General features: G+C 37.9%; 1 pseudogene; it reads right to left on the bottom strand.

The window, feature by feature from the left end:
• LOC121431908 overlaps nucleotides 1-16,091 on the bottom strand; it is a 52,514-nt pseudogene extending 36,423 nt beyond the window's left edge.
• Nucleotides 16,092-17,321: the final 1,230 nt, after the last annotated feature.

Here is a 17,321-nt window from a genome sequence, read left to right as displayed (position 1 = left end):
TGCCAATAAGATGTCAGGAGGGGGGCATAGGATTGACCCCTTGACCCCAATGCAGCTCTTCCTCTCGAAGTTTCTTGTGTTAAAAGAGGTCCATTTAGTTATTTTTGAATGTTGTTTACAAAGTTTATGTTGAATAGTCTATCGCAGCCATCCTTCAAAAATGAATAGTCATCGCTTCGAAACTTAATGTTGTAATCACCATAATTATTGTCATCATCATCGTCATCCTCAGCATCATTGTCATAATAATAATCATCCATCATTATCATCATCATCATCGTCACGAGCATCACCACCACCACCACGGCCACCACAATCATCATCCCTATCATCATCATCATCATTATCATCGTCGTCATCATCACCATCATCATCATCATCGCCATCATCATCACCATCATCATCGTCATCGTCATCATAATTATCATCATCATTATTAGCATCATCATCATCATCATCATCGCCATCATTATCATCATCATCATCGCCATCATCATCATCATAGTCACCATCATCATCATCATTGTCATCATCATCGTCATCATCATCATCATCGTCATCATCATCATTATCGTCATTATCATCATCGTCATCATCATCATCATCATCGTCATCATCATCGTCATCATCATCGTTGTCATCATCATCATCATCGTCATCATCATTGTCATCACCATCATCATCACCATATTCAGTAATGTCATCGTTGTTTTCGTCACCCTCATCATCAGCAGCAGCAGCAATTTCATAGAATTTTTGTTTAATGTATACACAACAAAAAAAGTAAGTCTTAAACAAGCATCAATAATTTCCGAACCAATGCGAGTTTTTAGTATATTTTTACATGAGCGTGTAGGTAATTTTATAAGCTACCCTCTGAGTAAATGTTGTGGACTTATTTTGCGTCATGCTTCAGTGAGCACCGTCAGAAGGCAAAAATGTCACTTTTCAAAAGTCACAAGCCAAAAATCATGACTTTGATTCCATTTTACTGGAACTAATTCCACATTCTTATCATGAAAAATAGTCAGAAGGCTTGTAAAAGGTACTTTCTAAAGTACGATACAACTTTTCGGCTAAATTTCACGGTTGAATAAACACAAGTCCAAATTTGCAATAATTGGATTTTTACACATTTATATCAGTAAGAATGAAAGAATATGATGACAGTTATTTTTGGGAAGAGTATCTTCAACAATATTCATCGTTTCACGGTTCAATGAACATTTAATAAAAACAAAAAATACGATTTTCAAATATCATAGGCAAGTATTGTTTCATTTTGGTAACTGAAAATGATCTTTTCTCAACTTTTTCGTTATGTTCACGACCATTTAACATGCTTCAATGATTCAAAGGCGTTTAATTAAACATTCACGCTTGAATGAACATGTGGAATGTGATGCTCTCTTTTTTACGTTATTGAAAAAATGCAATTCGTAACTATGGATATCTGTTGAAAACCTCCTTGCATAGTTCATTTGATTTGATTTTTATGAAAATCCCGATGTTTAATGCATCAGTGAGCACACAATATTCGAAAATTATGCAAATGAGAAGAAAGTTCAAAGCCTTGGCCCCACTCTATGCCGTGTTGAATGGTTATTTTGGTGTGCGCGCCTTTTGGATAGTGTTACTCTGAAGCCATGTGCGAAGTTTCATGAAATAACTGTTTGCAGAAGTAGCAAAAACCGTCCATGAAACAAACCCTCATTTCATATTTGTGAAAATTTTGACTTCTTCTCTCATAGACTTGTGTACATTGTAACCCCTCATTCAATATGGTGGAACTTTTTTTCAAGGCTGTCTTTAGCAATGTCATTTGGCAGTAGTGTTTATCAACCTAAGGGCAGAATTCTGTGCAAAAATGAAATCGATATGTTTATTCATGGATGAGTGAGCACGCATCAAAGTGGGAAAATTTGTATTTTCAATGTCACAGACTCACTTTAAAGGGTAATAAAGTGAATATTGAGGGCAAATTCGGTTTCAAATGTTTTTGTTTTATTATCCATCATTTCTATCACCACACACTTTCCGAACTTAAAACATTTTAATGGTTGAGCGAGCACATTCGAAAACTTAGGAATAAATACTATTTTATACGGCATAAATGAATTCTTTTCGTAACAATTTCTCATGATCCGTTTAATTTATGGGCAAATTAGTGGTGGACCCAAAATTTTAAAATGGGGGAGGGGCCTATAATCGGGGGAACCACCAACATTTTAAATGTTAACATGATCTAGCGAGTTATACACTACCATAACCCCCTATGATGATACGTCACAATACAGGGGCCGCGGTATAGTTTTCAAAGTGGGGGGGGGGGAGCTGAGCCAAAAGTGGGAGGGTGGGGGCTGCTGACCATGCAAAAAATCACAATCGTATGGTCATTTTTACATTTTTGTACATGCTTTTGAAAAAAGTGTGGGGGCTGAACCCCCTCCCCCGCTTCCGCGGCCCCTGCAATACAATGTGCTCACTCAACCATGAACATACGATATCAAAATTGTGTGTGGAGTGGCAATGATGGATAGTAAACTAGTATAACACAAAAAATTCACCTAAAAAAACACTTATGTCCAACATTGTACTTGCACAATCTGAAACACGACTCTGGTGACTTTCAAAAATGGTCATTTTTAATTCAATCTTTGATTACTCATGCATGACTCAACCGATCAATTTCATATTTTCCCAGGAGTTGCCTAATGAGTGTAGAAAACCACCTACGAAATATCATGTCTCAAAATAATTCCGTTCAAAAGTTACAGCAATTTGATTTAGGGGGGACTTACTTTTTTTGTTGTGTATATAGTTAATCAGGATCGGAGGGCATAATCTCATATTATGCCACAGTATCACCACTATTATTATTATGTCATTTCCAATGACATAAAATTAGTAGATCTACTGAAGTGGTTTCGTTGGTGTAACTGTAGTATATCAATGGCATCCCTTTTTTCTATTTGTAAATCATGAATATTAATAATTACTTTGTACAAAGATTCGCCTTACTTTGTAATTTTGTTAAAAATTAGAAATGAAAATAACTTTGTTACTAATCAATCAGTCAATTATATCAATCAATAAATCAGTCATTCTCAAAATCAACACAAATACATATCATATTTCATGTTCATGATTTTTTTTTATTATGGTTTGAAAATGGAATCATCTTAGGAAAATACTGTTGAATATCTTTTATGTTCTAGATCAAAGAAAGCTTTGATTTTTTTTTTGAAATATGAATAACTTAGATGACTCAAATTAAGTTCGGATTGTGTGTACCCTAACCGTCAGCTTTCTTCAACTCACTAATACTTGTTAAAAAAAACAGAGAATAATAGATTTAGTGGACCAATTGATTGTAATCATTACTTTATTTCAAAGAAAAGGAGTTACAAATGAACAAAGCGAAACAATGAAAGCGTAACGAGAAAAACCAGTTCCATGAACCTATACTGGTTCAAGGCAGGTTGAAATGTACACAAAAAGTGAAATTACAAAGGCATAAAACATTGATTGCAAACGACAAGCAATCATACAATGAAACAATGAGTTTTTACAGGTAAGGGACGCACCATTAGTTATCCAGGGGGGTTGGAAGTCTCCCCCCCCCCAAAAAAAAAATAATAATAATAATAATGATAACTAAAAATAAAAATTAACTTGCTATATGAGCAAAAACGAAAAAAAACACTTGACTCACCATCAGAGTATAAAAAACTTGGTCCGCTGACAATTCATCTGAAAGGTGCACCCACCCACCCCCCCCCCCCCACAAAAAAAGCAACAACTTGTCTCAACCGATTGATTGAGATCATTTCTATATTTCAAACAAAAGCAGTATACGAAAGAACAAAGTGAAACAATGAAAAAAGATCTAGCAAAACCAGGTCCACAAACCTATACTGGTTCAAGGCAGGTTGAAATGTACATAAAAATTGAAATCACTCAGACATAACAAAGCATTGATTGCAAACGAAAAGCAATCATATAATAAAACAATGAGTTTTTACAAGTAAGGGACGCACCATTAGATATCAAGGGGGGGGGGCTGGAAGTTTTTCTAAAAAAAACTTGACTTGCTATATGAGCAAAAAAAAAATGCAAAAAAACTTGACTCACAATCAGAGTAAAACCAAAACTTGGTCCACTGACAAATCATCTGAAAGGTGCAAAATAACTCCAAAAAACTTGACTCAATTGAGTAAAGAAAAAAACTTTGCTCATAGAAGAAAGGGAAAAATGCATCAACCAAAACTTCCAGCCCCCCCCCCCCCGGGTATCTAATGGTGCGTCCCTAATAGGTTTTTACAAGTAATAGTGAGATAAAGATAGCTAACTGGTAGTTTATTTCTATTACACGAAGGAGGTGGAATACCTCTTCGTCTCTTCGAAATGTTACTGTCAAATCTTCTTGTCATTTACAAGGACTGCATTCAGTCTTCTCGGACAGGTGATGTTTTAGCTTGGATCCGGTGACATCATAACTTACTCCAGGGGCGACACCGAAGGGGTCTAAAGGGGGGGGGAGGGGCAGTCACCAAAATAGTATTTTAAGATATCAAAATTGTGACGAAAAGTAGCGGGGAAAGAGACGAATAAGAAGGGAAAAAGAAGGAGAAGAAAAAGAAGAAGAAGAAGAAAGATAGGGGACAAATGTTACTGTGATGAGTATGCGATGGTCGCGAACTTCATTTTTTTTTACTCAGACCCCCCCCCCCCCCCAAGTTTCGCGGCGAACGCGGGTGGGGGGTTCTTAGATGAAGAAAAAGAGAAGTCATCTTTGGATCTCCTTGGCATCCCCCCCCCCTTGATTTGCTCAGTCATGTCAAACTCTGTTTGATCACATTGAACAGATGTTATTAATAAAGTTCGGGGAGGAGTAAACAAAGAATTTTTATGATTTTGATCATGAAACTCTGACACTCGTTCAAGGAATACTACTTGACGTATACAGAAGAACATGTTTTTCTCCCCGGCCAAGAACAAATTCATAGGTATACGAAAAGTTGCAATTCCCGGGAGAAATCGCTCCCTGAGAAGTTCTGAAATTTGCTGACAAATAATAATATGTGCACAGTAAAGTGCATTAATAACAGTGAGTTTTTGCATCGCAACAGCGACGGATTGTACAACATAGCAAATCTATTGCCAAACGCCCTTCATGACAAAGCAGTCTTTGTCGAAAATCAGTGAATAAAAAAAGAGCACTTTCATCTTGGACTCTGGACAACCGACATTTATTTGCAATTTTTCGTCAGCTTAGAATCTTAAGACGTTCAGCTTTCCCGGTTGACAAATTTTCGACAAAGACCTCTCAGCTAGTCGTTGTGATTTGACAGGCATTTTCATGGGATTTTCTTTGTTGCATCATCCGTCCCCGTCGCGATTTCGATAAATAGCTAATATCATAAAGAGTACATAACTAATTTCCGCTTTTCAGTTACATCATTATTGATGATACCTTTAACAATCAGACCGATAGCAAGGCTATCGAGAGTTTCCAAGCCGCAATATCCGCCGGCGTTTCCAATGATAAAGTGATTGTCTGTTGTTCTATCCAAAATGGTACTGATTAATGGATATAATGAGATTATCGACTGAGTTGGTACAGAGGTGAACGACGACCTCATCAATTAAACTTGTTTTAATCATGAGCCTACGTAATTATTGTGTAATTCTTAGAGTCACAAAAGTACAGAGCCCTGTAAAATAATTCTTAAAAATATCGATCGCGAGGCTAGGGTTTAATAATAATGATTATGACTGTATACTTCTGAACGCAGTAATACAAGAAATCAAACAAACAAATATACTAATGAAAGTCATACGTAAGCAAGGGTAGCCACTTCAGTTCCGGAAACTATTTTACCAGAGGGCCCTGCGTAACTCGATAATATTATCATGGTTATGCTAGCACGGCTACCTTGATCGGGCGCTCAATTAGAGGAATTTCTTGCTACCTGGTACCCACTCACACCACCTGGGTTGCGTGCAGCACAATGTGGGAAAATTTCTGGCTGACGGAAATCACGCCCCCATGGCTTGGAATCGAACCCATGTCCCTCTGATATTAAAACGAGAGTCATAACCACTAGACCACGTCGCCCCCTAACAACCAATGTCATCAGTAGTAGAACTCAGCCCCGTGATTAGTTGCTAAAGGTGGTGTCACACCTTGGCGTTTTAGACAGCGTATGCCCGACGTATCAAAATTTCTCTAAAACGTCGGCATACGCTGAACTTTGATTTTTTTTTCAAATCTGGGCGTATACTTAGCGTATTCATAACGAGTTGGACGTATACATAACGTATTAGTAACTTATATCGAACGCTTCGTTAACTTATAAGTAACGTATTCCAACGAATGCTTAGCGTATTGCTGGCGTACACAACTTATGCCCTACGATAGCCTAACTTACGCATAGCGCGCGGCAGCGTATTGCTGACGAACACGTGTCGTAGCCTATAAAAAGGCTGCCGCTCGACTATTCAAATCATAACCGCACGATACATCACCTATCAACACCACCGCCATGCCGAAGAAAACTCCTGTGAACCCCACCTTTATATACCAATTCCTATAAACATGATAAACGTTGTCAATACGCCATTATACGGTAGCTGTAAGTTATAAACACGATCAGTAAGTGTTGTGGTCGTCCGGAGCACGTCTTCATACGTCAATATACGTTGGAGTTAAGTTACACATACGTTCAAAGCACGTTACTCATAGGTTAGAAGTAAGTTTTAGGGTACGCTGGACGCGCTGGATATTATCTCGACGTACTTCGACTTATGAGTAACGTGTGTCAACGTGTATCAACGATCGCGTAACTTGCCTACAACTTATGGCCCGCGTATGCGGGACGTATGAGCCATACGCTGGCATACGTCGAAAAATTTTGTGCTTGCACAAAATTTTTCGACGACCTCGCCGTATGACGACGTATACCAGCGTGTTTTAGCGTACTCTTAACGTATGCAAAACTTACCCGTAACGTATTCGACGTACGCCAGCGTATTCGCCAAATTCCTCATACGTCGGGCATACGCTGTCTAAAACGCCAAGGTGTGACAGCGCCTTTAGTTTTGTTTAACCGGGACAAGAGCTGACCAAACCAAAACAATCTTATTCGATTTAACCAAATAATGTTAGTATTTGTTTTGAGTCATAGCTTACTAATTACTTCCTAAGTGTAAACATGGTAAACGAGGAGTTGATTCCAACGAATTCATTGTACAGACATCGATGCCATGGCTTTGCCTTAGGTACGCCCGAGAGGAAGGGGGTACATGAAAAAAAAGAGTCAGATAACGAATTTATAAATGTTGCCAGTGGTCAACAATAAGGACATGACTGAAATGATCCATTTCCGTTACAGTTAACATAAAACGTACAGTTTGGCCAAAAAAAATAAATTGCTATTTCACATGCCATGCAGTCGAATACAAATACAGTTGGTGACATAAAAATCAATCACCTGACTAATCTTGGCGTTGTGGTAATTGGTATGTGTTTGCGACAGAAGCTACATGGGAAAGTTAAAATTGATGTTCGAGGTTCGAGCCCCGGTGACGTCTTTCTGATGGTGACATTATAAAGAGAGATCCTAGTAAAAAAATCATTGTCTGATTGATGAATGTTTGCACAATCTTATACTACAACCCTCCCCCCAACACACACACACAATCACGGACATACTTGTTCGCTGTTGCTAGGTTAGGAAAACAATGCCAATCTTGATATGAAATAAGGTTGTTAACTCTTCCTGCAGCTGCGGTCTGATACACAGGCGAGACGCTCGCTCAAGCATCGTCATAATTTCATATTTTGAAGAACAGATTAAATGCGGTAGAATAGTTCCACCTTGTTACAAATCGGAAACATGACCCATAAAAAGTGAACTGTAAAATCAAATCATGCTGTGAACTTGTTAAGAAATGCTGATTGATGAAATATGAGGCATTTTTCTTGACAACACACATGCGCAAACCGACCTATTCTATCCTCTCTATCTTTCTCTGCGTCTGTCTGTATGTTTCGTTGTCCATCTTATTGTCTGTTTGTTGGAACGTCTATCACCCCCGTCTCTATCTTCTAAAGCTGTTTTTTTTTGTCCCTCTGAACTGTTGAATGTATGTCTTTTAATTCATTTACCACCCATTTCAGTTTCGCTTTGTTGGGGGCGTCGTGGTATAGTGGTTATGACACTCGTCTTTCAATCTGAGGGACGTGGGTTCGATTCCCAGCAAGATATTTACCCACATTGTGCTGCACTCAACCCAGATATGGTAAATGGGTACCAGCAGGAAGAAATTCCTAAAAAAGCTATGAGCACAGGAATAGGTAGACTAACTTAGACGGGGTAACGTAGGAGCACTTTGAACATGTTGAGCACCTAACAAGGTGGATAGGTGCGCTATATAAACCTTTTTATTATAATATTAGTATTGTCTATTTATTGGACTGTGAGATGAGGGAGAAGTCTCGCCCCATTACAAATCAACAGCGTCGACGTCAGACGTCATCTAAACCAAACACAACTCTTAAGTTACCATGTCAACAGATATTTAAAGGGGAATCCAGCCTTGGCCATAAAATGTTATGTTGCGAAGGAGAAAAATAAATTAAACAGAATGGTGAAAGTTTGAAAGAAATCGGACAAGCAATGAGAAAGTTATAGCTGCTTTAAAATTGAGATCACTAATACTATGTAGATTTCAAATTGGCAACTGTGTGAGTAAATTATGACAAGGGGCAAGGACTACTTTCCCATAGGCCATGTACTTTATTATCAGGGATTTGTGGTTTTCTCCTAAGTACCAATTCCCCTGGGGCAGTAATCTAAATATAACCCAGGTAGTATATTGTAGTATGTCCTTATGAAAGAAAAATATAATTTGAAATAAAACTTTTGTGAAAAATGACATTTTAGCCATAATATGTATTGGAGTACATGGAAGAGTAGTCCTTGCCTTACATCACTATGACATCCCATATGCGGCCAATTTGAAGTCTCCATGGCTATAGTGATTACCAATATTTACAACTTTTAAAAATTCATAACTTTCTTGTTATTTGTCCAATATTGTTCAAACTTTCACCTATCAACTTGTCTGATTTTTCTTTTCCCTGTAAAGACAAGTTTTTATTTGGGTTGGATTCCCCTTTAATAATTTTATAATATCAAACTTTAATGATATCATCTTCGCTGCCATAAGTCACATGCACTTTGGGATGCGATGAAGTGCCTTGAAACAGACCTGTAGGCTTGCAATAGTTGGGGGGTAGGACCTGGGCTAGTTCGCTGTGTAAACTAACCCCCGAGGAAATCAGTCTGAATATGTAGCCTAGGGTCCATGGTATTGACTTCTGTACAAAAGGCACAACAAATATTGTTTTGTGCAAGTCTCGTGTGGAGACCAACTTTTTGATAAAAGCCTCAATCGGGTTCTTTGACTACAGACGAGGTATGGCAGGGGGACAAGTCGGGAAGATCCCAGCGGGAATTCTTGACAAGCTCTTAGCCTAAATAACGACGTCATCACAAGGCCAAGGTCAAGGCATTACGAGGCGTTCAGTCCCGATTCCTTGTATCTTTTTATGAGGATTTGTTGATACAGATGCACTGTAGACTCGTCGTGGGAGTTTCATAAAAAAATAAGACGTCTCTCGTCACCACTTTCTTTTCCTTTTTCCTTTTGTTTTCTTAATGTCTGTCATCAAAGTTTTGTTTGAACTCCGCCAATCTTTCTACAAAAATAGCGATTTACCTTTTCTAGCGTAATCTCATTCACAATGACGCACATACATTATTCTGTATTTTAGTCTAAAAAGAGCAGTGGCCGGAATTTTATCTCACAAATGTTGCTTATTTTATGCATCATTGTCCTCAACTTTAACTTCAACCCATAAAGGTACTTGTCTTTCGGTCTACCTATTTCTCCTTTCTATTCGTTTCCTTTAAAAAAATCTATCCTGCTCGCCGTCTGTCTTTTCTTCTGCGCATGCGTACATATGACTAGTTTTCCGGTCTATCTGCATCCCATCCAATACCTGGGGCCCGTTGCATAAAACTTTTTACCTGAGAAAACTCAGGTTGTTTTTACCAGAGTTTTTGCCCTGTGTTAACATCAATGGCAGAAATCAGACTTACCTTAGTTTTCAACTTTTACCAGAGATTTCTCAGGTAAAAAGTTTTATGCAACGGGCCCCCGGTCATATACTTTTTCACACTTGCGTACAATGGGGGCCTTGAGGCTCTGAGCCCTCCCCCAACCAAAGGCTCAACGACCAAGGAGAAAGGGAAGGATAGAATGAAAGACAAGGAAAGGATAAAGGGTGAAATACGATATCATTTGTTGAAAATTATTGCCAAATCTATCACACAAAAAGCCTGAATTTTCGCTCGCTCGCTCGCTCGCGACTTCTCAGATATTTTTTTGTATTATTATCATCATATTCCTCTATCATCGCTCACCTCGCCCTCTCCTTCTCTATCTCTCTCTCTCGCCCCTCCCCTTCTGTTCATATTTCCATGTTCCTCCCCCCCCCCTCATCAGTCCCCATTGTATCTTACTACGGAAGCTTTTAAAGTGCATTTGTATTTGACGAGCTGGCAAAATAATTATACGTTGTAATGTCGACGTGATAAAGCTATCAAGTCGACATGTCAAAATACGATTTCTCAAAAATCACATCGACTATATGTCGTCACAGCGAGAAAAGTAATAGATAATGTAACTTGTCATGACGTCATTAAACTAATAATTTATAATATGTCGACATAATAAATAACGCTATGAAGTCGACATTGCATTGCCAAATAGATGGCACTTTAAAGCTTCCGTGTCATCCTTTCCCTCGATCACGACGGCAATTGAGAAAGGGGCGTGGGGAGGGAGAGGGAAGGTAGAGCGATCGACCTCGGTTTTATTTTTATGGATTACAATTCTCGAATACAATGCATTTCAAGGAATCATTGACCTGAATTCCAGAAGATGTTCAGACCTACCCACCCCATCCATCAAAACAAATACCCTTCAACATTCAAATTCATTTAACCCTTTTGCTCCATCAGTTTTATGTAACGCAATTCCATTTCAGTAGACACATGGCCAAGTATAATTATGGTGTTTGGGGAGGAGCGACCAACTGGTGAACTCATGGTATGGTTTGGGGAGTGGCAGTCCCCCTCCCCCGAAAAAGAATAATAGGAAAACGTGGAGTATATGCTTTTGGTAAAATTGCGTGTGTGTGTGTGTTTTTGGAGGGGGTTGGGTTGGATGATGACTTTAACAAAACCATTTTTTATGGAAAATGTTCCTAAGAGTGTGGGAAGTTCCTCTCGAAAACCCAAATAAATTTCATGAAGTACATTAGTGGATTCAGGCGGGGGCATATCCGGCCTGTAACCTCCCTTCCCTTTTTAGAGCTCTAAACATATTTTTAGTGGAAAATGTGGTGCATCCATTTAGCTTTTCTAAACAAAAAAGCCCCCCCCCCCCTTGGGTATTCCTGGATCTGCCTCTGAAGTTCGGAAGAACATCCAGCGGGAAGGCAGGGGGCAGTTCAAAATTTATTTTTTTCACAAACTTAACCACATATATACACGAAATCCTTCAATTTCACTTTACAAAAGGCAAAAGTGCCCCAAAGACAGGCTCGGTCGCTTCACTCCCTTACTTTCATTTTTTTTCGAAAAAGTGTATGCGTGCTGCCTCCTAGCTAAAAATGTCTGCGTACGGCTATGGTTCATCTTTTGTTATCATTAGTGTTGATGATGATCATCTCTGCCCAAGACAAATTTTACGAGCGAACTCAGAATAAAATTTTAAAATGATATATAATGTCTAATCATGAAACATTGAATCATGAATCACTTGTAACGGTGAATAAAGATTTTAGGGCTTGAGCAAATTGGGTGAGGAGCGGGATTTAAACAGGTCGCCATGGTCGCCTTCCTAGTGAGATGAGGGCATTAGACCTACCCACACGCCCTTTTTGTATCATGAAACAGTTGCCAAAAATATTAAATGAAACTACTACTATTACCATTTCTGCCGCTGTTTTAACTTCTTTATCTACCACCAGTCAACCACTATCGCAATGTCGTTTCCATGCATGCGCTTAATTGAGTATAATGATATTCACAAATAATTGACAACAAAGACTGTAGATATCGAATGGGTTAAAGACAATATCGGTCAATAGTATAGTTATCGGTCAATAATATTGTAAACTGCCCTCTGTCCTGTCTGTTATTTGTTAGTTGATTTTTTTGTTTTACTTGTGTTAATTGTTCCTGTCTTTTGTTTGTTTGTTTGTTGTTGATTTTTTCTCTCTCTCTTTTATGTGTATGTTTTTCTGTCTTTTTTTTATTATTTGCTTTAGCAGCATACATTAGTTGTTGAAATGTTATTTTGGCATGATGTCTCTCTTCTGATACAATCGTCTGCTATGTTTATTACAGTGTTATTTGATTTGTGTATTCACAGCTGCAATTATCATTTTTTTTTGCATTTTCTTGATTATGTATGTATGAATTTTATTTGAATGAATAACAAAGATTACTACAAATCCAAAAATACCAGTCAACCACTATCGGAACTTTCATTCCTATCATGGTAATTAATTGAGTATATATTCACAAAAAAATGACGACAAAGGCTGTGTATATCGAATGAGTTATAGAGAATATCGGTCAATAGTATAGTAGTTATTGAGTTGAATGACATCATGTTTACGCTACCATGGCTACGTCACACCAATGAAACCGTCTCCCAAACAGACCGATGATGTGCCGTTCGAAACAACGTATTAGGTTGGATCGGTCTGGAGTCGGTTTCACGGGTGTGACTAGGGTTTGAGGTGGTATGGTCATGGTTAAATCAATTTCGGGCAATGCCAAGAATCCGTGAACACGCACTGATTCAAGACATCTTTACTTGAGATGACATGACGGATATAACTACATCCGATCAACATCATTGCCATTCACTCACCTTCATCGTCTGACTCTTCACTCTTTCCTTCTTTCTTTCTGTTTTCTTTTTTGCGTTCGTTCTTTCTTTTTTCTTACTGTTTTCTATTTTTCTTTTTGTTAGTTCGTTCTATCATTCTTAATATATTTTTATACCTATCTTTCTTTATTAATTTAGGCCTATATGTTTATTGATTGTTGTTATAATTTCTTCTCTTTTCTCTTATTTCTTTCTTTATTTCTTTCTTTCGTTCTTTCTTTCTTTCGATTTTCTTTCTTTCTTCCTTCCTTATTTTTTCTTATTTTAATTCTTTCTTTTGTTTGTTTTTCTTTCCCTTTTTTGATCTCCCTTTCCCCCTATCTTTCTTTTCCTCTCCCCTCTCTCTCTCTTTCTTTCTTTCTCTCTTTCTTTCTTTCTTTCTTTCTTTCTTTCATTCTTTCTTTCTTCCTTCCTTTCTTTCTTTCTTTCTTTCTCCATCATTCTTCATTTCCCCCTTCCTTTCGTTTTTTTCATTCAGTTGTCCCTTAGGCCTACTTTCTCTCTTTCCTTTCTCTATTATTTTTCTTATTTACTTTTATTTTCCCTTTACTTTCTCTAATTTAACTTCCTTCTTTCTCTGTTCTATGTTTCTTCGTTATTATTTTCTTTATTAATTGTGTATTTCATTCTTTCTTATTTGATTCTTTCTATGTTTCTTCGTCCCCTTGAAAATGCAATTCTTTCTTACTAATCTAATGCGGGGGTCGTTGTCGTCTCAAATGAAATGTTAAATGGGCAATATTTTATTCCACAACCCCCTTTTCACACGTTTACATTAGAATGAAGAAACTCGTATTATAACTCAAATCTATTGAACCTATTTTAATCGTTCATCGTACTTATTCGCTAAAAGCATCAGACAGGTTTTCAAGGATAATAATGACCTTTTAGACAATAACACGAATCAGCTGGAAGCGATTGGTCTAATTCAAGAGAGAAAATGAGATCTATTGGGGTTACACCCAGGGTGAAAATGACAAAGTCCATCATGTGCATTTTTTTCGGCAAAAAAGAAGCAAAATTACAAATTTGAACACATTATTATATTTCTCATTGCCATAACGCAATCAATCATTCATTTTACTCGCTACCTGCACTCGTTAAATTCTAAAGAAAAGTATAAATTGGGCAAAAATGTATCCCCTCCCCCAAGATTTTTTTTTTCGTATTCATCCCTTACAGGCTGCATAGTTTTAGAGTATCTATTAGAGCATGCTCCGCAACAAATTCCACAATTTAATGGAATGGACAACTTCAACCCTGGATTCTACACTATATACCCTATCCAAACCCAAACATAAAACCCTATTGGAATTAACCCTAACCCTATCTCGGTGCATTCTGAAAAATATTGGGTAAAAATGCTCCATGAGGGTTATTATGTGTCTAACCAACATTGGGCATTTTTTTAGGGCATTTATTTATCCAATGTGATGAAAATTTTGCCCTTTCTAAAGTAATTGCTGCTTATTTTTTAACCTTACTAGACAATTTGCTTCCCCCAGTGGGTAAAATACTGCCCAAATTGGTTGGACACATAATTACCCTCGTGCTGATTAAAATTTTACCGAATATTTTTACAGTATGGTGGGTCCTTTTAATAAACAGTATTTACCCATGTGTACCCCCCCCATGCTAAATGAAAGTGAGGACTTTTTTTTTTGCTTTTCCAATTTTCCGCGTTTTTTTTTTGCTTGTCAAATTTTCATCTGGAAATTGTGCCCCTCCCATTCTGGAAAATCCTGGATCCGTTCCTGCCCTAACTCTGTATCTTAGTCGAAATAAAGTCAAGAGTAATTGTCGCCGGAGCAAGTGTCGTTTCACCGCATTTAACAGCCTGATTGAAGAAATTTTAGTTTTTAAACACTCTGAGTGAACCTTGAAAACCCCCAACACTTTCGTTCTAAAAAAAATCTCAAAATTAGACTTTGATGAAGAGAATAAAGATAATGATGAAAAACCCTCTTTTAGATGAGCTAAAGCGGCCTATCCCAAAAGGAGTATAGAGTACCAATACATCGTATAAGTGAATACTTACATGTAAAACGATCGTTTTGCTTACAAATGTACCCCATTGTTAAATCTGTCTGTTTTGCATTGGCTGCATAAAAAAGAAAACTGAAAGAATCTAAATCATATTATGCAAGAAAACAATGTCTTCATCTTACCTTTGTTGAGTGAATGCCGATCAAAGAGATGAATACTAATATTGATTGCGCCCACATTTTCATTAAAGTTAGACCACTTTCCAGAAGAGTTCGATGAGTAGGCCTAGACCAGGACCCACAATCACTGCTTCCTTCGCTGCCGGAAGAAAATAATGTGCGGGCTTTTTTTAAATTCCCATCTCAATCAGAAATTATGAATCCAGCGTAGTAGTAGTTAATGATGCAATTCCGAGAACTTGCATAAATATAAATTTCCGTAAATCCAAGCTTGTCGCTTGATGCCAAGTGCATAATCTGTTTAACTGATGAATCCCAGAATGATATAAAAGATTGTCCTTGCCGCATCGACGCACGAATTTATATCGAAATATATTGTCGTGATCCTAAACAATAGTGACAAAACAAATGTTTAGGCCTATTCCCAAGAGATAATTCGAAGAAATTCTGCTTTGGATATTTTTTTTCCTTTCCTAGGTTGCAATCACGTAATTATGACGATAGTTCTTGTGAAACGTTCTGCTTTTTAAAAGAACTTCTTCTATTAAAGGTGAGAGTTTTCACTTTCCGTGTTTATTTAGTTGTTTACTGGTAGTAACGCAGTGTACCAACGATCGCTTCCTCCCAGCTTCCAAGTATTACCCAACTGAGTGAATACGTCTGGCTTTTACTCAAGGCGTCAAGAATTTTTGTCGTCCTTCAAAAAGTATTCCTCAACCATCAGTGACACTGTCCTAAAATGTCTCAGCATGTTTCTCTCTGATATAGACATTAGTTTATTGGCCTATTTTTTTGTTCTATTCACGAAATATCGATGCATTTCCTCAGGGGGAAAGTAACTGCACATGTTGGAATACTTAGAGAAGAGACAAGACAAATGTCTCGATTAAGAAGGTGAAAGTTTCAAGGTAAATCAAGCGAGAAAATTATGACGTATGGAAGAACCAGTCAGACGAAAACGGGATTAAAGTTCTTTGGAATCATGTGACGCGAAACGACTCGTCTTGTCTACTTTCTTTTCGGGTGCGCTGTCGTATAGATTGGAGGGATGCTTGGGGGCATTGGACCGCCCGGGCGGTCCAATGCCCTTTTTTTGGGGGGGCGCACCCCCCCCCAAAAAAAGGGGAAGTACCACGACCAAGACGAAAAGATAAAGAGGGCGAGAGAAGGAAAGAAAAAGGATGAATGTAAGCTATATTAATTTCAGAATGTGTGAAAATCCCTCACAATATTAGATTCTCGTTTTGAAAAGTTCAAAATTTTGCTCTCTCTGGACTTCAAAAGAGAAATTTTGCCCCATACGCACGTTGTAGGCTGACCTCTGAAATGTTTGCCTCATTATGTCAGGGGGGGGGTGCAGGTTAACATCTCATCTATCACTTACTGGGATGAATTATTAAGAGTGATCGATCGACAATCCATGTTTTCTGGTATATAATTTCTAATTGTGAGTATTGATTCCCTTTTTAAAAAAATTCCTTTTGCGACTGAATCTTCCCTCTTTACATGGGCGGAAATCCCAGGGGGACGTGTCCCCCCTACTCAAAATAGTAGGGGGACACAATATCAAATGTCCCCCCTACTATTTTGGGTCATTGGTGATGCTAAGAAATATATCACTCAAAATGTGAATAAAACGTGTGTTTTCGGACGAGATGACTTTTTTTTTTTTTGCTTGTCAAATATATTTTCGTCGAAATGACCTTAAATTTTTTAGGTAATAGCCTATTTTTTTTTTGCTTGTCAAATTTTCCAGACCCTTGTCCCCTACCTTTTGGGAGAGATTTCCGCCCCTGCCTCTTAAATGCTAAAGTCACATCAACGAGACCAGCTCCATGGCTCCGTCTTACAAATAGTTACGATCGATCCGATCAACCACAACTTTATGGAAAGCCAGCAACATCACCATCTAAACTACATATGTGTTCATAAAAATTTCCATATATGATGTATATTTATATATTCACTGTTTTCCTTGAAAATTCAGTGTGTACAATGGACATAGTGCAAATTTTCTATGGTAATAGTAATGACATTGATGGACTTCCATATAGCTGCATGAGGTTAATCGGAATCAATCGTAACTCTTCGTAAGACGGGGTCCTGGTCGGTCAAAGC

Source organism: Lytechinus variegatus, chromosome 18 (genome assembly GCF_018143015.1).
Source record: "Lytechinus variegatus isolate NC3 chromosome 18, Lvar_3.0, whole genome shotgun sequence".
Lineage (NCBI taxonomy): Eukaryota > Metazoa > Echinodermata > Echinoidea > Temnopleuroida > Toxopneustidae > Lytechinus > Lytechinus variegatus.
The sequence above is the reverse complement of the archived record's forward strand: the minus strand, read 5'-3'. Positions and strand labels throughout refer to the sequence as shown.